Below are 25,753 nucleotides of genomic sequence, written 5' to 3'. Positions count from 1 at the left end.
CACTATCCACAACTCCACCGACTTTGGTGTCATCCGCAAATTTACTAACCCATCCTCATCCAGGTCATTTATAAAAATGACAAACAGCAGTGGCCCCAAAACAGATCCTTGAGGTACACCACTAGTAACTGAACTCCAGGATGAACATTTCCCATCAACCACCACCCTCTGTCTTCTTACAGCTAGCCAATTTCTGATCCAAACCGCTAAATCACCCTCAATCCCATGCCTCCGTATTTTCTGCAATAGCCTACCATGGGGAACCTTATCAAACGCTTTACTGAAATCCATATACACCACATCAACCGCTTTACCCTCATCCACCTGTTTGGTCACCTTCTCAAAGAACTCAATAAGGTTTGTGAGGCACGACCTACCCTTCACAAAACCATGTTGACTATCCCTAATCAAATTATTCCTTTCCAGATGATTATAAATCCTATCTCTTATAATCCTTTCCAACACTTTACCCACAACCGAAGTAAGGCTCACTGGTCTATAATTAACAGGGTTGTCTCTACTCCCCTTCTTGAACAAGGGGACAACATTTGCTAGTCTCCAGTCTTCTGGCACTATTCCTGAAGACAATGACGACATAAAGATCAAAGCCAAAGGCTCTGCAATCTCCTCTCTAGCTTCCCAGAGAATCCTAGGATAAATCCCATTCGGCCCAGGGGACTTATCTATTTTCACACCTTCCAGAATTGCTAACACCTCCTCCTTATGAACCTCAATCCTGTCTAGTCTAATAGCCTGTATCTCAGTATTTTCCTCGAGAACATTGTCTTTTTCCTGTGTGAATACTGACAAAAAATATTCATTTAGCGCCTCTCCTATCTCTTCAGACTCCATGCACAACTTCCCATTACTGTCCTTGACTGGCCCTAATCTTACTCTAGTCATTCTTTTATTCCTGATATACCTATAGAAAGCTTCAGGGTTTTCCTTGATCCTACCTGCTAAAGACTTCTCATGTCCCCTCCTGGCTCTTCTTAGCTCTCTCTTTAGGTCCTTCCTGGCTAACTTGTAACTCTCAAGCGCCCTCACTGAGCCTTCATGCCTCATCTCTACATAAGCCTCCTTCTTCCTCTTGACAAGAGATTCAACTTCTTTAGTAAACCATGGTTCCCTCGTTCGACCACTTCCTCCCTGCCTGACAGGTACATACTTCTCAAGGACACGCAGTAGCTGTTCCTTGAACAAGCTCCACATTTCAATTGTGCCCAGCCCCTGCAGTTTCCTTCTCCATCCTATGCATCCTAAATCTTGCCTCATCGCCTCATAATTGCCTTTCCCCCAGCTATAACTCTTGCCCTGCTGTATATACCTATCCCTTTACATCGCTAAAGTAAACGTAACCGAATTGTGGTCACTATCACCAAAGTGCTCACCTACCTCCAAATCTAACACCTGGCCTGGTTCATTACCCAGTACCAAATCCAATGTGGCCTCGCCTCTTGTTGGCCTATCTACATACTGTGTCAGGAAACCCTCCTGCACACATTGGACAAAAACTGACCCATCTAAAGTACTCGAACTATAGCGTTTCCAGTCAATATTTGGAAAGTTAAAGTCCCCCATAACAACTACCCTGTTACTTTCGCTCCTATCCAGAATCATCTTTGCAATCTTTTCCTCTACAGCTCTGGAACTTTTCGGAGGCCTATAGAAAACTCCCAACAGGGTGACCTCTCCTTTCCTGTTTCTAACCTCAGCCCATACTACCTCAGTAGACGAGTCCTCATCAAATGTTCTTTCTGCCACCGTAATACTGTCCTTGACTAACAATGCCACACCTCCCCCTCTTTTACCACCTTCCCTGATCTTACAGAAACATCTTAAACCCGGAACCTGCAACAACCATTCCTGTCCCTGCTCTATCCATGTCTCTGAAATGGCCACAACATCGAAGTCCCAGGTACCAACCCATGCTGCCAGTTCACCCACCTTATTCCAGATGCTCCTGGCATTGAAGTAGACACACTTCAAACCACCTTCCTGCCTGCCGGTACACTCCTGTGACCTTGAAACCTTATTCATGAATGGATGATTTATTTCTCAACTCATCAAAGAATGAGGTAGAAGATGAGTACTCAAGTACACAATGAATTTGAATGAGGACCTTGATGAGGCGATCTAGGACAATGCTGAATAAACATACACCGCAAGATGCTTAACGCATTGACTGCCTATCGAACGATCTCCAGGCATTGTGCTATCTCAACCTAGCAGAGGGGATAGCACAGAGCTTACCCTCTCCATAGACCTTGTCCTGCAGAATCTGCTGTCTCTCTCTCTGCTACAGCACAGGTCATCAACTCCACTGCCATATCTGTGAAGATGTGTCAATGTTCTCTAGCAAATAAAGGAACTCCCTATGCATCATCGCACAAGTTTGAGTATTTTCAGACACTTTGCAAACGAATAAGCTCTACTATTTTCTGTCCTTTAAGTAATGCTAGTGCAGAGCTCATCTTACAAATTCACAGATTCTTTGGGCTGCAGAAGCCAGCATTCTGTGAAAGTATAATATTCAGCTATTTCAAAATGTTAGTAACATGCTGTTCTGTCTTGATATAGGGGTGAGGCTATTTGCAAAGTTTTTACATAGGCCATTTTGGATAGTTCAAGCATCACTGAAAAGAGATTCAGGTAGTTGGGGAAGTCAGTGACTATGTGTGCTTGTGCAAGAGTGAGAAGTGGACTCCATGTTAATTGTGATAACACGTACCATTCTCCGCCACTTCAACAACCTGTAATCTGACCCCACAACAAAGGATATATTTCCCTCCCCACCCCTAGCTGCCTTCCATAGGGGCCGCTCTCTCCGTGACTCCCTCATCCACTGCACACTCCCCACTAGACCCACCACCCCCGGCACCTTTACCTGCAACAGCAGGAAGTGCTACACCTGCCCCTACACCTCCCCCCTCACCTTCATCCAAGGAACCAAAAAAAACCTTCCACATCAGACAGAGGTTCACCTGCACATCAGCTAATGTGGTCTACTGCATCCGCTGCTCCCGATGTGGCCTCCTCTTCATTGTTGAGACCAAGTGGAGGCTCGGAGACCGCTTTGTAGAGCGCCTGCATTCTGTTCGTGACAAACGACAACACCTTCCAGTCATGAACCACTTCAACTCCCCCTCCCACTCCCTGGACGACATGTCCATCCTGCGCCTTCTCCAGTGTCACAATGATGCCACCCGGAAACTAAAGGAGCAGCACCTCATATTCCGCCTTGGGAGCCTACAACTCAATGGTCTCCATGTGAACTTTACCAGTTTCAAAATCTCCCCATCCCAAGACCAACCCTCCCTCTAATCCCCGCCTCCTTGACCTGACACAACCTGTCCATCTTCTCTCCCACTTATCGGCTTCTCCCACCTCACTGACCAATCCCCACCACTGCCTACCTGCACTCACCTGTCACCATCCCATCTACCTTCCCCAGCCCCACCCCTGCTCTCTCTACTTCAGAGCTCCCTTCCCCCGCCCCTATTTCTGAAGAAGGGTCCTGACCCGAAACGTCAGCTTTCCTGCTCCTCTAATGTTGCCTGGCCTGCTGAGTTCCTCCAGCTCTACACTGTGTTATCTTTAACTCCAGCATCAGCAGTTCTTACTATCTCCATTGTTAATAGTGCTGCTTTTAGTTGTACTGCTGGCTAGACAACTGAAATACAGATATTCTTTGTGGATAAATGAGAAGCCTCAAGAACATTTAGATAACTTTGTGCTTTAAGAAATCAGACAGAAGTTCCAAAAGTTAATAGACTGATAAGTATTGAAAAGTCATGGGTATTATGGAGACTCAAGAGAAGGATGTGTGCCAGTGCAAGTCATAATGGGGTTGAATCATTCAATTTGCTTGATGTAACTAAGCAAGATTAGTGTTTAGGAAGTATCCAGAGCAGTTCTAACTTGGTAAAAGTAGCTATCAGTGAAAAATCTAGCATTGTGCATTTGAGAGTTTCCAGAGCCCAGGGGTATCTGTCCCAGGAAGGATGGTGATCAATGATTACAGAAGCAGTCATTGAAGCATTCCATGATGGAAAGTAGTTTGATGAGCCACCATATTACTAACACCAGGAGAGAATTGCTTATAAATCTGTGGATCGGTCTTTATTGTATTTGCTATTTAATATATGCTTAGGGGTGTTTGATCACAATTTCTTACACCTGTTTACCAACTGATAATCTGGATATTAAAGTAAGTTATAGTTTACCATGGTTAACCATGGTTTACCATGTTAAGTTAGATGGAGATGGAGTACAACGTCGGAAAGTGTGAGGTCATGCACTTTGGTAAGAAGAATAAAAGCATGGACTATTTTCTAAATGGGGAGAAAATTCAGAAGTCTGAAGTGCAAAGAGACTTGGGAGTTCTAGTCCAGGATTCTCTCAAGGTAAACTTGCAGGTTGTGTCAGTAGTCAGGAAGGCACATGCAATGTTGGCATTTATTTTGAATATAAAAGCAGGGATGTATTACTGAGGCTTTATAAGGCCCTGGTCAGGCCATATTTGGAGTATTGAGTGCAGTTTTGGGCCCCATATCTCAGGAAGGATGTACTGGCCCTGGAGCAGGTTCAGAGGAAGTTCACGTGAATGGTCCCAGAAATGAAAAGCTTAACATATGAGAAATGTTTGAGGACTCTGGGACTATACTCATTGGAGTTTAGACGGATGAGACGGGATCTAATTGAAACTTTCAGAATCCTGGACAGAGTGGATGTTGGGAAAATGCTTTCATTGGTAGGTGAGACTAGGACCTGAGGACACAGCCTTGGAGTAAAGGGAAGACTTTTAGAATGGAGATAAGGAGGAACTTCTTCAGCCAGAGAGTGGTGAATCTATGGAATTCACTGCCACAAAAGGCTGTGGAGGCCAGGTCATTGAGTACATTTAAGACTGAGATAGATAGGTTCTTGGTTATCAAGGAGATCAAGGGTTACGGAGAGAAAGCAGGAACTTATCAGCCATGATTGAGCGCCAGAGCTGACTCGATGGGCCGAATAGCCTAATTTCTGCTCCTATGTCTTATGGTCTTATGGTCTTATACTATATATTGCATTACTAATCTAAAGTTGTAGGAAACTTCATTTTTATTTGTTCAAAACTATGCAGACTTATGGCTTTATTCTCTATGTAAGTCCCTGCATCTTACTTTTATCTACTTCTACAAGAAAAAGTTTCTTGGTCCCTTGCCAAATCATAACATTATTTGGTAACCTGGTCCATGATTGTAATAGAGTATATAATATAAATGCACGTTTATTGCTGACCTTATGGGATCACAAAAACTGATTGGACAATGGTTAGCATCGCTGCCTCACAGTGTGAGGGGCCTAGGTTTGATTCCAGCCTTGGGTGACTGTCTGTGTGGAGGTTGCGTGTTTTCCCTGTGCGTCTGTGATTTTCTGCCAGGTGCTCTGGTTTCCTGAAACAGTCAAAAGATGTGCAGGTTAGGTGGATTGGCCATGGTAAATGCGGAATAATGGGGATGGCGTGGGGAGGTGGATCTGGGTAGGATGCAGTTCAGTGGGTTGGTGCAGACTCAATGGGCCGAATGGTTTCTTTCTACACTGTGGGGATTTATGATTCTGTGACTATCTGGAAACCAAGACGGTATCAAATCCTTGCTTTCTAATGCTGGCAGAGGATGAACCTGAGTGAAAAATATAACTAGACATTCCATACAACTGCTAGAAGATGCCTACTCAAATGAATTTCTGATCTATGATATCTTATAGTATCAATAATATCATTGTTCAATTTTATAGGACTAGGAGAAGCAAGAATCACGTTTATGATTCTTAACCTGCTCCACTTCGGGACCAACCAATTTAGCACTCTCTCCAACAGTGAGCTCTCTCAGAATACCAGCTTAGCACATGCTACTTGTAATTGAACCTCACAGCAAGTAACAGCAGGCAGCCTGCATGAGACTGTGAACTTGTGATATTTTGACTCACGGATGAGAATGGTACCTTTGAACTAAGCAGACAGTTTTCACTTCAGTAAAGCAGAAGAACAAGCATAAAGTTAACTGTGAAAGGGATCTGAAAGTGGAGAAGTAGAATGGCAGATCATGGCATGAAAACTGGGACAAAAAGTTAAAATGAAGAAGGAAAATAAGAGAGTGAGAATTGAATCAACAGGGCAACAAGTGATTGAGGAGGTTAAGAAAATGAGAATTGAAAGCTGAGAGGAGAAAGGCATAAAGAAGGTAATAAAGGAAGGATGATGAAATAAGGAAAAGAATGAGGAATGGAAAACAGAGAATTACCTCAAGGAATCTCCTAGATTCTAAGAGAGGAACAAACCAACCATGGCTAACCAAGGAAGTTGAGGACAGTATAACGTTGAAAGAAAAGAAGACTGCGATAAATTCAGAATCCAAAAAAGGACAACTAAAAAGATAATAAAGAGAGATAATGTAAACTACGGGTGGCAAGCTAGCAAGAAATATAAAAACTGTCAACAAGAGCTCATTTAAAATATGAAAAGGAAAAAATTGCAATCACTAGAAAAATAGTATTCGACAAACTAGTGGGGCTAAATACAGATAAGCCCTGATGGCTTGCATCTGTGGATCCTAAAGGAAGTAACTACAGAGATAGTGGATACATTGTTTGTAATTTTCCAACAATTCTTGGATTATGGAGAAATACGGGAGAATTGGAAAACTGTCAATATGATACCCTTATTCAAAAAGGGAGAGAGTCAAAAAGTGGATAACAATAGGTCAATTAAGCTAATATCAGTTGTTGGCAAAATGTTGGAATAAATTATTGAGGAAATATTAGAAGCACATTTGAAAAGTCTTAGTCTAATCGAGCAGAGTCGGTATAGTTTCATGAAAGGGAAATCGTGTCTGACAAATTTATTAGTTTTTCAAGGGTGTCAATCTGAGTGATTAAAGGAGAACCAGTAGATGCGTTGTATTTGGACTTCTAGAAGGGGTTCAACAAGGTACCTCACAAAGGTTAAGTCATAAGTTAAGAGCCCACCATGCTAGAGGTAATGTATTGACATGGATAGAAAATTGGCTTATGGGTAAGAAAAAAGTGAGTAGGATCAAAGGTTCTCTTTCAGGTTAGTAACCTGTAAGTAGTGGTGTTCCACAGGGGTCAGTACTGGGACTGAAAATGCTTACAATTTACATTAATGACTTGGAGGACAGAAGCAAATGTACCATAACCAAATTTACAGACGACACAAAAATAGATGAAAAGATAAGTTGCAAAAGGGATACAAACATTTTACAGAGAGATATTGATTGGTATTAATGGGCAAAATATTGGCAAATGGAATATCATGTAGGGAAATTTGAAGTTGTTCATTTTGGAAGGGAGAACAAAAGAACGGGGTATTATTTAAATGGAAAATTAGCTGCAGAAAGTTGGTGTAGTTGTGCATGGAAAACAGAAAGCCAGCTGAGAGATGCAGCAGGTAGTCAGGGAGACTAATGGAATGTTGGCCCATATTTTAAGGGGGTTGAAGTATAATGGTAGGGAAGTCTTACAACAACTGTATAAGGTGCTGATGAGACCACACCTTGAGTACTGTGAGCAGTTTTAGTCACCTTATTTAAGGAAAAATATTGTTTCATTGGAGATTGTTCCCTGGTATGGAGGCATTTGCTTATGAACAAAGGATAAACTGATTGGGACTCTCCTCACTCGAGTGTAGATGAATGAGAAGTGATTTTATTGAAACATATAGGATTCTTGAAAGGCTTGACAGGTTAAATACTGAGAGGGTGTTTCCCTTCTCGGATGAGTCTAGGACCAGAGGCCATTGTGTCATAATAAGGGACGTCAATTTAAAACTGAGGTGAGGTGGAATTTCTTCTCTCAGAAGTTGTGAGTCTTTGGAATTCTTTGACACAGAGAGGTGTCAGGGGCAAAGTCCTTGTATATGTTTAAGGATGTGATAGAAAGATTCTTGATCAGTAGGGGAACCAAGGTTTATGAGGAAAAGGTAGAAAAGCCGATGTGAGGAATGTTGGATCAGACGCAATCCCATTGAATGGCGGAACAGGCTCGAGGGTCCTAAAGGCTTGCTCCTCTTCCTATTTCTTATCGTTTTACGGTCTTATAGCTTTATCAGAAGTCCAGTGAATTTAACATTAAAAGGCATTTTTTTTCCCAATGGTTTCAGGAATTCACAGTTGGCTTTGCAAAGATTGGCAGCAATGTCCCTATCAGGTGAAATGCATCAAGGCTTAGGTCTGTTGATGACAATGAATGACAAATCACCATGTGGTTAAACAAACCATTGACATGTCAAAGATAACCATTCGGTACTGCTCTTGAATTTGTGACAGCACCACTTCTAGGCCAAGGAAACTGGCTTGCATTTCCACTGTAAATGGGAGATGGAAATCTGGGTAGCTAATGACAGATGATAAGATAAGCTTCTGTTTGAGGGTGCCACATCCTTTGATCCTCCATGAAATATCATGACTTGTACATCCTTTCCCACTGGTTCACTCAGCATTACTGGAATTCCTCAGAAAATCAAAGAATCGGACAGCTAACAATGCACAGTCTGGAAAAACCTCCAACAGAAACCAATTTGAACTAGAAACCCATGCAGTTTCCTCCCCATCTTACACTAGAACATAGAACTGTACAACACAGGAACAGGCCCTTTGGCCCATGATGTTGTGCTGAACATGATGCCAAATGAAACTAATCCCTTCTGTCTGCCCTTGGTCCATATCCCTCCATTCCTTGCATATTCATGTGCTTATCTAAAACTCCCTTAATTTCCCTTATCGCAGCTACCTCCTCCCCTGGCAGCACATTCCAGACTCCTACCGCTGTCCGTGTGAAAAGCCCGCCCCTGATGTCTCAATTTAACTTCCACATCTCACCTTAAATGCATGTCCCCTAGTATTAGTCTTGGGTCATTCCTGTACCATTTGGATTTCCTCATCATCAAGATTAATGCCTTCTTTAGCAATGAAGTGCTCAAATTACTGTACCTTTGACTGGAAAAGTTGACATTTACCTGATTTGACTTTTGAGTTAAACTACCACAAACAGGTTAAAGAGGTGTCTAGTCTTTCAACGGTTTCCTTGAATATCAAGACCCAACTATAACAGTGTTATTATGTGTTGGTTTGCCTGTTTTGATGTTCCATGTCAGATTCACTGTGATCAGGGGCACAACATCAAGAGCAAGTTTGTATAATAGTTTTGTAAGATCAATGGCACTGGCAAGTACCAAGACATCCCTTTCACCCAAAGGTTAATTTTTAAAAAAATTCATTCACAGGATGAATGGCTAGGCAGCATTTATTGCCCATCTCTAATAGCCCAGAGGCCAGTTAATAGTCAACCACATTGCTGTGGGTCTGGAGTCACATGTGGGCCAGACCAGGTAAGGATGGCAGTTTCCTTCCCTAAAAGACATTAGTGAACCAGATAGGTTTTCTCCAACAATTGACAATGGATTCATGGTCATCATTAGATCATGTTAATTCCAGATATTTATTGAATTCAAATTCAACCATCTACTATGGAGGTGATTTGAACCCAGGTCCTCAGAACATTAGCTGAGTCTCTAGATTAACAGTCCACTGATAATACCATTAGGCCATCACCTTCCCTAATAGATCATGAGAATGATTCAATTGTACTGTGCATAACCATCTGTGCACTTTGCCTCCTGAGGATAAATGGAAGTAGCCTGACCACCTTCCTCAGCTGGTTTATGATTATAACAGCACCCCGCACTCATCCGCATGCTCTTTTCTACACTATCTTCTCCTTGTATGAAACCCACCCCTTCCCTTGGACTGCCTCGTTGAACTCACCACATCCTCGATGGAGATAGCCAGGTCAATGAGAGGATAGTCCAAACATTACAGAAAGTTAAGTTAGACATTCAAAGTGGTGTCCAAGAGGACTGAAAGAGAAGCAATGAGAATAAAACATTGAACAATTACAAGGCTGACAGGACTGACTATCAAACTGATGCAAGTATGTTCTTACAAAATCAGAATTTGGAGGGATTGAAATAAGATGTAGGATGTCTGGAATCTCCCATGAGCAGCAGTCCCAAAATGCCTTGTAGCTCCAGTGCTTCTACCTTTACAGTAGTGAGCTGCAAAATATGTTTTCTCATGTTTTATCTTTATCTTTTATTTTTATCTTAATCTTGCTGTCTCTTTCTCTCTCCCTCTCTCTCTTGTGTTCTTCCTCTTCTGTTGCAATAGAGGAAAGTACAGATTTACAAGAAGTAATATATGTTCATTTTATTGCATTGTGTAAATAAGATCAAAGAGATGAATGAGTTGTTTAGCTATTGTCAGGAAGAAATGGGTTTTGATCCACGGGCACTGGCATCAGTACTGTGGAAAGCAGGTGATGTTCATGAAGGTGATCTTCACATGATCTACTCAGGTCTTGGTGAGTAATATAAATGAGTTGTGGAATATTTATATGAGGGGAGATTTGGAAAGTTAAAGAGAAAGGACAAGGCTCTACTACAAGATAGTGATATGGGTAATGATAATTTTATCAGGATGTTGCGGGTGTGGAAGGTTTAAGTTACAAATAAAAGCTGGATAGGCTGGGACTTTTTTCTCTGGAGCAAAGGAGGTTGAAAGATGACCTGATAGAAGTTTATAAAACAATGAGAGGTATAGATAGAGTTGATGATGGTTGTCTTTTCCGTAACATGGGGAATTTCAAGACTAAGGGGTACATTTTTAAGGTGAGAGGAGAGAGATTTAAAAAAGATATTTTACACAGAGGGTGGTTCACGCATAGAATGAACTTCCTGAGGAAGTGGTGGATGTGGATACAATCACATTGTTTAAAAGACAGTTGGATCGATACATGAATAGGGATATGGGCCAGGAGCAGGCAGATGGGACTAGTTTAGTTTGGGATTATGCTCAGCATGGACTGGTTAGACTGAAGGGTCTGTTTCTGTGCTGTATGACTCTATGACCCTATGATTGTATAATCAGGATGTGACAGGAGCAGAACGTTTAATTAAGAGTGTAGCAGAAAATAGGCTCAAAGTGAAAACTGATGAAATGACAAAATTTTATCTGAATGCATGTAGCCTTTATAACATCATTGTTGAGCTGATAGTAATGTGAGTTGATAGAAATGAATAGAAATAAATTGGTCAGACATGGTAGCTCTTACAGAGACATGGTTGTAAAGTGACCAAGACTAGGAACTGAATATTCCCAGAGATAACAAGATGTAGAGCTGGATGAACACAGCAGGCCAAGCAGCATCAGAGGAGCAGGAAAGCTTATTCCCAGGTATTTTATATTTTTGAAAGATTGGAAGAAAGGAAGAAGAGGTGAGGTAACTGTGTTAATAAAGGATGAGATCAGTACAGTAGTTGGAAATGATTTTGACTTGGAAAATTGAGTATAGACTCAGTCTAATAAGCATAAGAAATAGAGAAAGAAATAAGTCACTAAGGGTCTATATAGATGTTCTAACAGTCATTACATTATAAAACATTATAAATGTTATAAAATAATGAATACTTGTAAGAAAGGAACTTTCTATAGATTGGAAGAATCAATTTGAAATAGTCTGGAGAATACAGTGCTTTGCAGCACTTACTTAGACAACACGTTATGGAACCAACCTAGATACAGACTAGTTTAGACTTGGGAATATGTATTAAATAAGATTAACTCATGATCTCAAAAAGAAACGTGATAATAATGACAGAATTTCACATTTGGCTTGAAAGTAAAAATTCTGCACCTGTAAGTAATGTCATACACTTTTAATTGCAGTTGTTTAAGTTTATGAAGACTCAGTTGGCTGCAGTGGACTAGAAAAATAGGGTAGAAGGTAAGATGATAGATAAACAGTGGCAGCTAGTTAAGAAGCTAATACAAAACTCTCAACAAATATGTACTCTATTGAGTGAATGAGCAGAATGTACCACCTATGCCTGACTAATGATATTAAACTGAAAGGCTAGGCATTCAATGCTGCAAAAACTAGAAAATTTGAAAAATTTTAGAAACCAACAAAGGACTAAAAAAAAAGTAAAATAGGGGAGGAATTAGATTATGATCTCAACCTTCAATGACAGACACATTCTTCCTTTCTTCCTCTCCTTCAGAAATATCAAACATACCTTTGAATACTAGATTCTTGGTCACTTTGCATCTATGTTTCTATAATGGTTACCAGACAACACTATCTTATTTCCACATCCCTGAACACTACAGGCAATTCAGCATGGCCAATCCACCTAACCTGCACATCTTTGGACTATGGGAGGAAACTGGAGCACCTGGAGAAAACCCACGCAGAGACAGGGAGAATGTGCAAACTCCACACAGGCAGTTACCTGGCAGTGGAATTGAACCCGGGTCCCTGGTGCTGTGAGGCAGCAGTGCTAAGGGTGGCATGGTCGCTCAGTGGTTAGCACTGCTGCCTCACAGCATCAGGGGCCTGGGTTTGATTCCACCCTTGGGTGACTGCCTGTGCAAATTTTGCACATTCTCCCCACATCTGCCTGGGTTTCCTTCAGGTGCTCTGGTTTCCTCTCACAGTCCAAAGATGTGTAGGCTAGGTGGATTGGCCATGCTAAATTGCCTGTAGTGTTCAGGGATGTGTGGATTACAGGGGAATGGGTCTGGGTGGGACGCTCTGAGGATAGGTGTAGACTTTTTGTTGGGCTGAAGGGCCTGTTTCCACACTGTAGGGATTCTATGATCTATTTCTATTTCTGCTATTAACTCATCAATCTTGTTATGATGCAACGTGCTTTCAGATAAAGAACCTTGAATTGATTTTTCACTTCTTTGACTCTATTTGCTTATACAGCCATATTTGAATACTCTATTCCTTCCTGTCACATTCTGACTTTGCCCCATAGTAAGACTATGGCATAAATCATGGCTTGGCAACCATCAAATAATCCAGGATGCTGTCTATAGAAGGGGATCAGCTATAGGTATATAAAAATGAAAATATTAGTTAGGGACTCAGTACGAAATGATGGTGCAGTGGTAATGTCACTGGGCTAGTAATCCAGAGTCCCAGACAAATATTTGGGGGACATGGATACAATCCCACCATAGTAGGTGGTGAAATTTAAAATATATAAAATATGGAATTACACAGTGGTCTATTGGTGACTATGTATCAATTGCTGTAAAAATACATATCCTGAAGGTAAACCTTACCACGTCTGACATACATGTAACTCCAGATCCACAGAAATGTGGTTGACTCTTAACAATTCTCTAAAATGGCCCAGCAAGCCATTCAGTTGAAGGTCAGCTAGGGATGGGACACAATTGCTAGTCTTGCCAGTGATACTCTTACCCCATATAGAAATAGAGGAAAAGTAAACAAAGTAGAAACAAAAGTTAATCCCTTAAAGATAGAGACTATGGAATTATCAATGATAATAATAACTCAGGAAGCCTGACTGCAAAGTAACATCATTTATTGTTGAACATCAAAATAGAGCCACTATTTGTGGCATGTCCCATCCAGGGACTGATAGATCTGCAGACTCATCTAGGTCTGTTTTATAGGTATTTTCTCATCACCTAGCTCAGACTTGTTGTTATGCACCTCTGAAGTAGGTAGGACTTGAACCCAGGCCTCCTAGCCAGAGGTAGTGACACTACCACTACACCAAACAAGTCCTCTGGGTCACCTTTATTTTGTTTTAAATCCAGAAATGCTCTTACAACCAACTGAACAGGTGTTATTTTCCATCAGCAAATCACCGTAACATTTTTTCCCACTAAACGACACGTGTAGCAATTGGGTATTTACATGTAAAGCCCATTAAGAACAATGAAAAGTATTAAAAGATGAGGCTGAAAGGGTCTGTTTTATTTTCTAAACTTATTTTTATATAGGCTGTGCTTTATTTATATCCAGAAGTGCTGTCACACACAACCAAATATTGTTTTTACCCCATCAATAAATCACAGTGACTTTTTTATGTTTTGTTTATTAACCAGTAAATCACCCATGTAGCCAACTGGATATTTAGATGCAAAGCCTATTAAAGGGAAGCAAACCATTAAAAAGTGAGAGGAGGGGGCCCGATTTCTTTTCTTTAATTTCAAGTAGGGTCTGATTTATTTTCTTTTTCTCCTTCTTTCTATCCAGAAATGCTATCACACACAACCAAATGGTTTTTCTCCCATTACCAAATCACTGTGACATTTTCTTTTGTTTTTATACATCAACTACCATTAGTAAATCACCCATGTAGCCAGTTGGATATTTATATGTAAAGCCTGTTAAGGCTAATGCAAACTATCAAAACTGGGGGAGAGGTAAGGAGTGAGGGAGGAGATTAAATTAAAATGGATTTGGAAAAGAGTCTGATTTATTTATTTTTCTTAGCCTATTTTAAAATCAAGTTGTTCAGAGATGTTACTTCACACCTCTGGAATAGGTGGGTTTGAACCCAGGCATCCTGGCTCAAAATACTATTACTGCATCACAAGGGCCCTCTAAGGGTTTGTTTTATAACAGGCTTAGTTGGGTTGGTCAGTACCAGCTTAGCTGGCCATTGACTGTTATCAAGGGGACTCATACTCATTGAGCTGCATGAGGAGATTAATTTATAATTCCCCATGACCCTTGTAGGGGATATCACAGAGGGAATGGCAGAGATTTTGCCTTCATTGCAGAAAATACAGAAATCCACTCAGGAATAATGAGTTTGAAAGGGGAAATAAATGTGAGGAACTTAAAACAATCACTATCACAATAAAAGCTTACAGGCAAAGTAGTGGACTAAACTTGAAACTGATGACCTGCATCATTGGGTCTTCAATGCAGTTGCTGTAGAGATATTGAATGTATTTGTTGCTATCATCCAAGATTCATGAAATTCTGGAAGTTTCCAGTAGATTGAAACTTACAAGTGTAACACCTCTATTCCACAAAGAAGGGAAACAGAAACCAGGAAACTAGGTGAATTAGCCTGATATCTGAACATGAAGTAAATGCAGCACATTTTAAAAATTATAGTACAATCAAGCAGAGATAATGTGATTTTATGGAAAGGAAATTGTGTTTGACAAATTTATTAGATTTCTGTGTGGAAGTATTGAGTAGAGTGGAGAGAGCCAATAGATGTAATAGAACAAAGAACAATGAACAATATAGCACAGGAACAGGCCCTTCGGCCTTCCAAGCCTGCGCCGACACATTTTGACCTTCCATATTCAAACTGTCTTCACTTACAGGATTCGTATCCCTCTATTCCCTTCCTATTCATGTATTTGTCCAGGTGTTTCTTGAACACTGCTATTGTGTCTGCTTCCTTCACCTTCCCTGGCAGTGCCTTTCAGGCACTCACCACCACTCCTTGTATGAAAAATGTGCACCACACCTCTCTTTTAAACATCCCCCCTTGCACCTTCAATCTGTGTCCCCTAGTAATTGACCCCTCCATCCTGGGAAAGCGCCTCATACACTCTTTCCATGTCATTCACAATTTTATAAACTTCCATCAGGTTGCCCTTCAACCTCCTGTGATCTAGTCAAAACAAACCCAGTCTATCCAACCTTTCTTCATAGCTAAAATCCCCCATACCAGGCAGCATCCTAGTAAACCTTTTCTGTACCCTCTTCAAAGCATCCACATCCTTCTGGTAGTGTGGTGACCAGAACTGTACACAATATTCCAAGTGTGGCCTAATAAAGTTTTATAAAGCTGCAGCATAACTTGCCTATCCGTATACATAATGTTCTTTCAAATGAAGGCAAGCATGCACTAAGCCTTTTTTACTACCTTATCTACTTGCACTATCACTTTCAGTGGTGGATCTGCACACCCAGATTCCTCTGCATATAAATACTCCTAAGGGTTCTGCCATTCACTGTATAATTTTCACCTGTTCTTGACCTTCCAAAATGTATCACTTCACATTTGTCTGGATTAAAAACATCTGCTATTTTTTTGCCCATATCTCCAACCGATCTATATCTTGTTATGTCCTCTGACAATCCTCTTCACTGTCTGCTTCTCCACCAAGATTTGTATTGTCTGAAAACTTACTAATTAGTCCAGCTAAATTTTCCTCCAAATCATTTATGTAGATCACGAACAGCAGAGGTCCCAGCACTGATCCCTGTGCAACACCTCTAGTCATAACCCTCCGTTCCAAAAAGCATCCTTCCACTGCTACCCTCTGTCTCCTCTGACTGAGTCAGCTCTGTATCCATCTTGCCAGTTCACCCCGAATACCATGTGACTTCACCTTTTGTGCCAGTCTGCCTTGAGTGACCTTGTCAAAGGCTTTGCTGAAGTCCGTGTAGACAACATCAACTGCTTTTCCCTCATCAATCATCTTCATCACTTCCTCAAAAAACTCAATCAAGTTAGCGAGGCACAACCTCCCTGGCACAAAACCATGCTGTTTATCACTAATTAATCCATTTGCTTCTAAATGTTTATAGATCTTGTCCCTGAGAATCTTTTTCAATAATTTGCCTACCACCGGCATGAGGATCACAGGCCTGTAATTTCCTGGATTATCTCTTTCACCATTTTAAAATAGTGGGACAACATTAGCTATTCTCCAGTCCTTCTGGGAGCTCACCTGTGACCAAGATGATACAAAGCTATCTATCGATGCTCCAGCAATTTTTCTCTTACCTTCCTCAGTAGTCTGGGATAGATCCAATCTGGACCTGGGGACATATCTATCTTAATAGTTTTTAAGACTTAGAACACGTCTTCCTTTTTAATAGCAACTTGGCTTAGAAATTCGACACTCCCTTTCCTGAGATCATCCTCCACCAATTCCTTCTCTTTGCTGAATACCGATACAAAGTATTTGTTTAAGACCACACCTGCCTCTTCTGGCTTCACACATACATTCCCTCCTTTGTCCTTGAATGAGCCAACCATTTCCCTGGCTATCCTTTTGCTTTTTATATATGTATAAAAAGCTTTGGGTTTCTCCTTAATCCTGTTCACTCATGACTTTTCATGATCCCTTTTAGCCCTTCTAATTCCTTGCTTAAATTCTTTCCTACTTTCCTTCTATAATTCAAAGATTTTGTCAGTTCCCATCCTCCTAGACCTTACGTATGCTTCCTTTTTCTTTTTGACGGAGGTTATAACATCCCTGATCATCCAAGGTTCACATAACTTGCCATACATATCCCTCATTCTTGCAGGAATGTGCTGCTCTTGAACTCTTATCAACTATCGTTTGAAATGCTTCCATATGCCCAATGTGGATTTACCCTCAAACAGCCGCCTCCAATCAACACTCTCCAGCTCCTGCCTAATATTGTTGTAGTTTGACTTTGTAATTTAACACCTTCACCCACGGACTGCTGTTATCCCTATCCATGAATAACTTAAAACTCACAGTATTATGGTCACTACTCCCGAAATGCTCCCCTACTGAAACTTCACTCACCTGGCCTGGCTTATTTCCAAAAACTAGGTCCAGTATAATACTTTCCTTGGTTGAACTGATTACATATTGTATCAAGAGACCCTCCTGAATGGTCCTTACAAATTCTGCTCCATCCAAGCCCGTAACATGATGTGAGTCTCAGTCAATTCAGGGGAAGTTAAAATCACCCACAACAATTTTGCTGTTTTTACATCTTTCCAATTCTGTCTACATATTCTCTCCTCTGTCTTCTGCTAGCTGTTGGGAGGCCTGTAGCATACCCCAACATTGTGATTTCACCTTTCCTATTCCTGAGTTCTACCCATACTGCCTTACTGCATGAGCCCTCTGATGTATCCTCTCTCAGTACAGCTGTGACATACTCTTTTACCAGTAGTGCAACACCCCCACTCATTTTACATCCCTTTCTGTTACATCTGAAACATCAAAATGCCGGGACATTCAGCTGCCAGTCATGCCCCTCTTCCAGCCAAGTCTCCATAATTGCAGTAACATCATAGCTCCAAGTACTACCCAATGCTCTGAGTTCATCTACCTGACCAATTTTACTTCTTGCATTGAAACACATGCACTTCAGACCATCTCCCCTGCTCTTTATAACAGCATTTCACTGCCTGTTCTCATTCTTACTCGTGTTTGTCTTGGTTTCTACCTCTCCCTCAATTTCTGAATCTACTGCCCTACCCGTCTGGTTCCCATCCCCCTGCCACATTAGTTTAAACGCCCCCCAACCACTCTACCAAATACCACCAAAGGACATCAGTCCCGGTCCTGCCTAGGTGTAACCTGTCCAGTTTGTACAGGTCCCACCTCCCCTAGAACCTGTCCCAATACTCTAAGAATCTGAAACCCTCACCCTCACGCCATCTCAACAGCCACTTGTTCATCTTATATATCCTGCTGTTTCTATGCTGACTAGCTCATGGCACTGGTAGTAATTCTGATATAACTACCTTTGAGGTCCTACATTTCAACTTTCTTCCTAGTTCTCCGTATTCAGCTTTTAGGACCTAATCCCTTTTTTTAACCCATGTTTTTAGTACCAATGTGTACCATGATCACTGGCCCTCCCCCTCAAGAATGTCCTGCAACTGCTTCAAGACATCCAGGACCCGAGCATCAGGGAGGCAACACACCTATCTGTTCCCCTTATGATTGAATCCCCTATAACTAAAGCATTGCTATGCCTATTTCTCCCTGCCTCTGCAGCAGAGCCAACCATGGTGCCATGAATTTGACTGTTACTTTTATTCCCTGAGAGGTCATTCCACTCAACAGAATCAAAAATGATATATAAGTTTGCAGGGGAATAGCCACAAGAGATCCCTGCATTGCCTGCTTAGCCCTCCTGCTCTGCCTGGTGGTCACCCATTCCTTTCCTGCTTGTGGAGCCTGAATTTGCAGTGTGACCACATCTTCATACGTGCTATCCATGACATTGTCTGCCTTGTGAATGCTCCATAGTGTCCCGAGATACTGCTCCAATTCCAAAACTCGGGCTTTCAGGAGATGCAGCTGGAGACAGTTCTTGCACACATGCAGGCCCTGGGCACTGGAAATGTGCCCAGTTTCCCACATTGAGCAAGAGGAGCAGACTACGATTTGCAGTTCTCCTGCCATGTCTTACCTCTTTAACTTAATTAATTCTTACTATGGCAAATACTTTTTTGTTTGGTTTTTACGCTGTCTGCTCTGATAACAATTTCTCAAAACTTACCAGTCACTCACCAATGACAGTTTCCAGAAAACTGTTTAGCTTCATTCTCCTTTTGCCCACTGGAACTCTCACCGCCAACCTTCCTCTCACAATGTTCTGTCTCTTCTCCTCTGAACCTTGACTCTCCTTTGTTTTGGTTACAGGAGGAAGCAGGGATGGAAACACTACAGTAATTGACATCTGGGGCTAAACATTCCTCAACAGCAGGTTCTTCTACAATACCCTTCACATCCGCATTGACAGCAAAGTCCAGTCCCTGAATGCAAATGAGCAGTGCTTTTCATTTCCAAAAGATATTAGATAAAGTGTCACATAAAAGGTTATTATATAAGACAAGACCTTATGGTCTTGGGCATAAGAAGTAGCATGGATAGATTGGCTAGTAACAGGAAACAAAGTGGAGAGAAGCTCCACTTCAGGGATTTAACTAAACAGCAGGTCTTGTATGCTGTTGTGCCTGCAACTAGCCAACGATGCAACTTACGCTGAGTCGCATGCCACATCATTCAATTAAAGAGGCAGTTGCCAACTTGTGTAGGAACCCACCAAATAAATTGTGAATTGTTACACCCATGCCTACATAATGGTGCAATCCAATCTTTAGTTCCCTGACTTCCTCTTAAATCACAATTCCTCCAAACTCCTAATAAGTTCTGTGCTTGAGATTACATCATGTAGACCCTTACCACATCTGATGCCATGCAACTAGTGCCAAAATTAAAAGTAAAATGATCGTGAGCTAGGTTTGTTAAATATAGCTGATAAAAAGCTGAGCCAACTTTTGATTTTGCTTGTGGTATCAGACTACACACAGACTCAACTTCCATTATGCTTCTAAGATCATATTTTGTCTAGTCTGTCCAAATTCCACCTTATAGTTATCTATCATCATTTTCCCATGCAAACCAAAACTGACTTCAACAGCATTTTGGATTTTAGACTACAAAGCATTCAAATCAATCAGTGGAAGCATTCATGAGAGTATTTAACACTTGAATAGCTAATAATTGTAGATACTATCTGCACCATCTTCACACCAGTTGACATTGTGAATGGTCTCTTCTCATAAATGGACCCTGTTTTCTTTCAAAGTTGCCATGATCATTGCTACCCAGTCTGATTTTGTAAGTCAGTGTGTCACCTCCAACCTCCCTCCCATCTCTCCAGTTTGTAAAAATATTTTTCTCCTCAGATGTGCATTCATTCTCCTGCAAATTCCTATCTGAACTCTCCACACAGCTTAAATAAAGGAACTTATGGAAAATCAATTTACATGCCTGCCGAACATCTGATTTTCTGACATTCATTAGATTCAACTCACTCAGGACACAAGAAAAGTGGTCAGTATGAGAATTACTGACAAGATTCTAAACATAGTTTCATATATAAGTGCAGAAATGGAAAAAGAAATTGTATGAAGATAATTTGCAGCCAAGAAGACCCATGCACTACATATTGATTGAGAGGACATCCACTTATGTGATTAATCTGTCCCTTGCACAAACAGTTCTATTCAATTTTTCACAGTATGATGGCTCATTCAGTACTATACCACCCATCATTATCTACTATTGTATCTCAGTTATCATAGTTGGCTACTAATCAATCTGCTGCTATCTTAATATGACTCTTTCAAATTAACTCTTTGCAGATCATACCACTACTGGCAGCACTTTTCATATTGTATTGACTGCCTATTATTTACTGCTAAAGAAGGAACTTACAATATTACTGTGCCTTTTCATGTGCCGTATGCTTTGCAACCAATGGGTTAGTTTCAAAGTACAATCATTGTTGCTATGGAGGGAAATATAGTCGGCAACTTGCAAACTAGAACATTTCATTCCTGCCTTTGTGTGCCTTTGATTATCAAATTTACTGGAGGGGGAGCCTCCACAAATATTCCCATCCTCAATGATGGAAGAGCCTAGCACATCAGTGCAAAAGATAAAACTGAAGCATTTGCTGGAATATTCAGCTAGAAGTACCGAGTGAATGATCCATCTCAACTCCCTCCTGCATCATAGATGCCAGTCTGAAGTCAGCTTGATTCATTTAACATGATATCAAGAAACAGTTGGAGGCACTAGATACTGCAAATGCTATGGACCCTAATAACAATCTGGCAATAGTACCAAAGACTTGTGCTCCAAAACTGGCCACACCCCTAAACAAGCAGTTGCAGTATAGTTACAACACTGGCATCTACCTGACAATTTAGAAAATTGCCCAGGTATGTCCTAAGACAGAAAGCAAGACAAAGGCCGAAGACTGTCCCATCAGTCTACTCTCAATCATCAGTAAAGTAATGGAAGGTGTCATCAACAGCATGTGCTCAACAATAATCTGTTCAATGATGCCCAGTCTGGGTTCTGTCAGGGTCACTCAGCTCCTGACCTCATTACAGCTTTGGTTCAACATGGAGAAAACAGCTGAATGCCAGAGGTTATGTGAGAGTGACTGTCCTTCACATCAAGGCCATATTCGACTCAATGTGGTATCAAAACTGGAATCAATGGGTATTAGGGGAAACTCTCCACTGATTAGAATCATACCCGGCACAGTAAAAGATGGCTATGGTTGTTGGAGATTAGTCACCTCAGCTCCAGGACATATCTGCAGGAGATCAGCATGGTAGTTGCTTTATCAATAAAATTCCCTCTGTGATAAGGTCTGAAGTGGGAACGGGTGCCAACGATTGCACAATGCTCAGCACCATTCATAACTCCTCAGATACTGCAGCAGTCATGTTCAAATGCCAGAATTGAGCTGACAAGTGGCAAGTGACATTTGCACCACACAAAAGCCATGTAATGACCATCTCCAAAAAAGACATTCTAACCTCTGCCCCTTGATGTTCAATGGTGTTACCATCACTGAATCCCTCACTATCAACATTGTTAGAGTTTTCATTGACAAGAAACTCACCTGGACTCACTATATAAATACAATGGCTACAAGAGCAGGTCAGAAGCTAGGAATATTGTGGCAAGTAATTCTTCTCCTGACTCCACAAACCCTGTCCACCATCCTCAGTGCACAAGACAGGAGTGTGTTGGAATCGTCCCCACCTGCCTAGATAGCTGCATCTTCAACAACACTTAAAAATCTTAACACAATCCAAGAAAAAGCAACACACTTGACTGGCGCCACATCTACAAGTTTCCACTCTGTCCGCCACCAATGCTCAGTAGCAGCAGTATGTACAATCTACAAGACGCATTGCAAAAATTCACCAAAGATCCTTTGACAGCACCTTCCAAACCCATGATAACTTCTGTCTAAACGGACAAGGACAGCAGATACATCACCATCCTGGCTTAGAAATATATCGCCATTCACTGTTGCTCGGTTAAAATCCTGGAATTCCCTCCCTAAGGGCATTGTGGGTCAACCTACAGCACATGGACTACAGCTGTTCAAGAAGGCAGCTCACTACTATCTTCCCAAGGGCAACTAGAGACAGTCCTTTAGGAAGGAAACTGACATCCTTATCTGATCTGGCCGACATGCGACTCCAAACCCACAGCAATGTGGTTGACTCTCCTCTGGGCAGTTAGGGATAGGCAATAATGCTGGCCTAGCCAGTGATGGTCTTACCCCATGAATGAACAAAAAAAAATTCTGGCCAACCAGCAATCAACACGTCCCATGAGTGAATAAAAAAAAAATCAGGTATTTTCACATAGTGCTGTATCTGTAACTGCAACATTGCTCATAGAAGGCCAATGACTTTCAAGGGGAGAGATTGCAGATGGCTGAGCAGGATGATCATTCAACTTCAGACTATAGGTTGCCATCAGTGGCAGCAGTCTCTGCTGACTGACTACAAAGCAACAACAAAGGCACTGGTAGAATGACTGTGGTAGAAATAACTTGATCTCAACCTGACAGAAGACAGCAGATTTGTGATCTGGCACAGCCAGTTCCTGGGTGGTGACTCAGCAAACCTGCTAACCTAGCAACTCTGCCAGACTCCCACTGGTGAAAAGCTATGAAACCCCGGTATCCATGACCACGCTGACAGCAATATGAGCTGGTTAGCAGCAAGCTGATGTTTCACAAACTCAGACTGAGTTTCTACTGCAACACTCAAACAATGGTTAACTTCTTAATATAGGCTATTAGACATCAGTTGCTACTTCACAAGTACTCAGGTATTCTTCTGGAATCAGCCAATACTTCACACAATAAAGGATGGGCTTGAAGTTTCCCACAAAACCTGTGACTTGTTGGAGCTTGATGATCTATGCCTTTGGCAGTAACTGACTGCAGGCTTTCTGCCCGGTCTATCAAAGGATCAAGTATTTCATTCTGTTTGCTTATCAGCCATTTTCTGCAGGCCACCCCATTAATGAACTCAAGTAAGCCTCCAAATCAGAACTTATAGATTTGTATAATGTCTGCAGAACAGAAAGAGGCCTTTCAAACTGTCACAACCTCATCACTTCAGGTGAGCTCCCACCCACAGCCTCCAACCTCATTGTTCCCAACCCCGCATCGCCTATCTCCTTCCCAAAATCCACAAACCTGACTGCCCTGGTCGACCCATTGTCTCCGTCTGCTCCTGCCCCACCGAACTCATCACCACTTATCTCGACTCCATTTTCTCCCCCTTGGTCCAGGAACTCCCCACCTACGTCCGTGACATCACCCACACCCTCCACCTCCTCCAAAACTTCCGATTCCCTGGTCCCCAACATCTCATCTTTATCATGAACGTCCAGTCCCTATACATTTGCATTCCCTGTGCAGATGGCCTAAAGGCCCTCCACTTCTTCCTGTCCCGCAGGCCCGACCAGTCCCCCTCCACTGACACCCTCATCCGCTTAGCTGAACTCGTCCTCACCCTTAACAACTTCTCCTTCAATTCCTCCCACTTCCTACAGACAAAGGGGGTGGCCGTGGGTACCCGCATGGGCGCAAGCTATGCCTGCCTCTTTGTAGGATACGTGGAACAATCCCTCTTCCAAAGCTACACTGGCCCTATCCCCCACCTCTTCCTTCATTACATTGATGACTGTATCGGCGCCGCCTCGTGCTTGAACAGTTCATCCACTTCACTAACACCTTCCACCCCAACCTTAAGTTCACCTGGACCATCTCTGATGCCTCTCTCTCCTTCCTGGACCTCTCTGTCTCAATCGCTGGCATCCACCTGGAAACCGATATCCATTTCAAGCCTACCAACTCCCACAGCTACCTAGGATACACCTCCTCTCACCCACCTTCCTGCAAGAATGCCATCTCCTATTCCAAATTCCTTCGCCTCCGCCACATCTCCTCCCAGGATGAAACATTCCACTCCCGTACATCCCAGATGTCCTCGTTTTTCAAGGACCGCAACGTCCCCTCCACAGTGGTCGAAAATGCCCTTGACCGTGTCTCTCACATTTCCCGCAACTCATCCCTCACACCACCTACCCGCAATAACAACCAAAACAGAATCCCCCTCATCCTCACATACCACCCTACCAACCTCCGAATCCAACACATCATCCTCCGACACTTTCGCCATCTGCAATCTGACCCCACTACCAAAGACATTTTTCCCTCCCCACCCTTATCTGCTTTCCGGAGGGACCACTCTCTCCGTGACTCCCTTGTCCGTTCCATACTCCCCTCCAGCCCCACCACCCCCGGCACTTTTCCCTGCAACCGCAGCAAGTGCTACACCTGCCCCTACACCTCCCTTCTCACCGCCATCCCAGGCCCTAAGAAGACCTTCCACATCAAACAGATGTTCACCTGCACATCTGCTAATGTGGTAAACTGTATTTGCTGACACCGTTGTGGCCTCCTCTACATCGGGGAAACCAAACGGAGGTTTAGGGACCATTTTGTGGAACACCTATGCTCGGTTCGCAACAAACAACTACACCTCCTTTTCGCGAACCATTTCAACTCCCCCTCCCACTCCTTGGATGACATGTCCATCTTGGGCCTCCTGCAGTGCCACAATGATGCCACCCAAAGGCTGCAGGAATAGCATCTCATATTTCGCTTGGGAACACTGCAGCCCAAGGGTATCAATGTGGACTTCACAAGCTTCAAAATCTCCCCTCCCCCAACTGCATCTCAAAACCAGCCCAGCTCGTCCCCGTCTCCCTAACCATTCCTCCCACCTCAAGCTCCACCCCCATCTCCTACCCACTAGCCTCATCCCGCCTCCTTGGCCTGTCCGTCCTCCCTGGACCGACCTATCCCCTCCCTAACTCCCCACTTACATTCACCTTTACTGGCTCCAACCCCACCTCTTTGACCTGTCTGTCTCCCCTCCACCTATCTTCTCCTTTATCCATCTTCTATCCGACTTCCCCTCTCTCCCTATTTATTTCAGAAACCCCTTCCCCTCCCCCATTTCTGAAGAAGGGTCTCAACCCGAAACGTGAGCTTTCCAGCTCCTCTGATGCTGCTTGGCCTGCTGTGTTCATCCAGCTCTACACCTTGTTATTTCAAACTATCATCTCTGTGCCAGCTCTTTGTAAGAATAACTCAGCTAGTCCTATCCTTTCGTCCTTTCCATGTGGCCCTATAAATTGCTGGCTGCTATCCAATTACATTTTGAAAGTTATGCAATTTCCTTGTGCTAAGTAATCTTTGGAAGATGTGGTAT

The sequence above is a fragment of the Rhincodon typus genome, chromosome 1 (genome assembly GCF_021869965.1).
Source record: "Rhincodon typus isolate 14 chromosome 1, sRhiTyp1.1, whole genome shotgun sequence".
Classification (NCBI taxonomy): domain Eukaryota; kingdom Metazoa; phylum Chordata; class Chondrichthyes; order Orectolobiformes; family Rhincodontidae; genus Rhincodon; species Rhincodon typus.
This window is presented reverse-complemented; position numbering follows the sequence as displayed.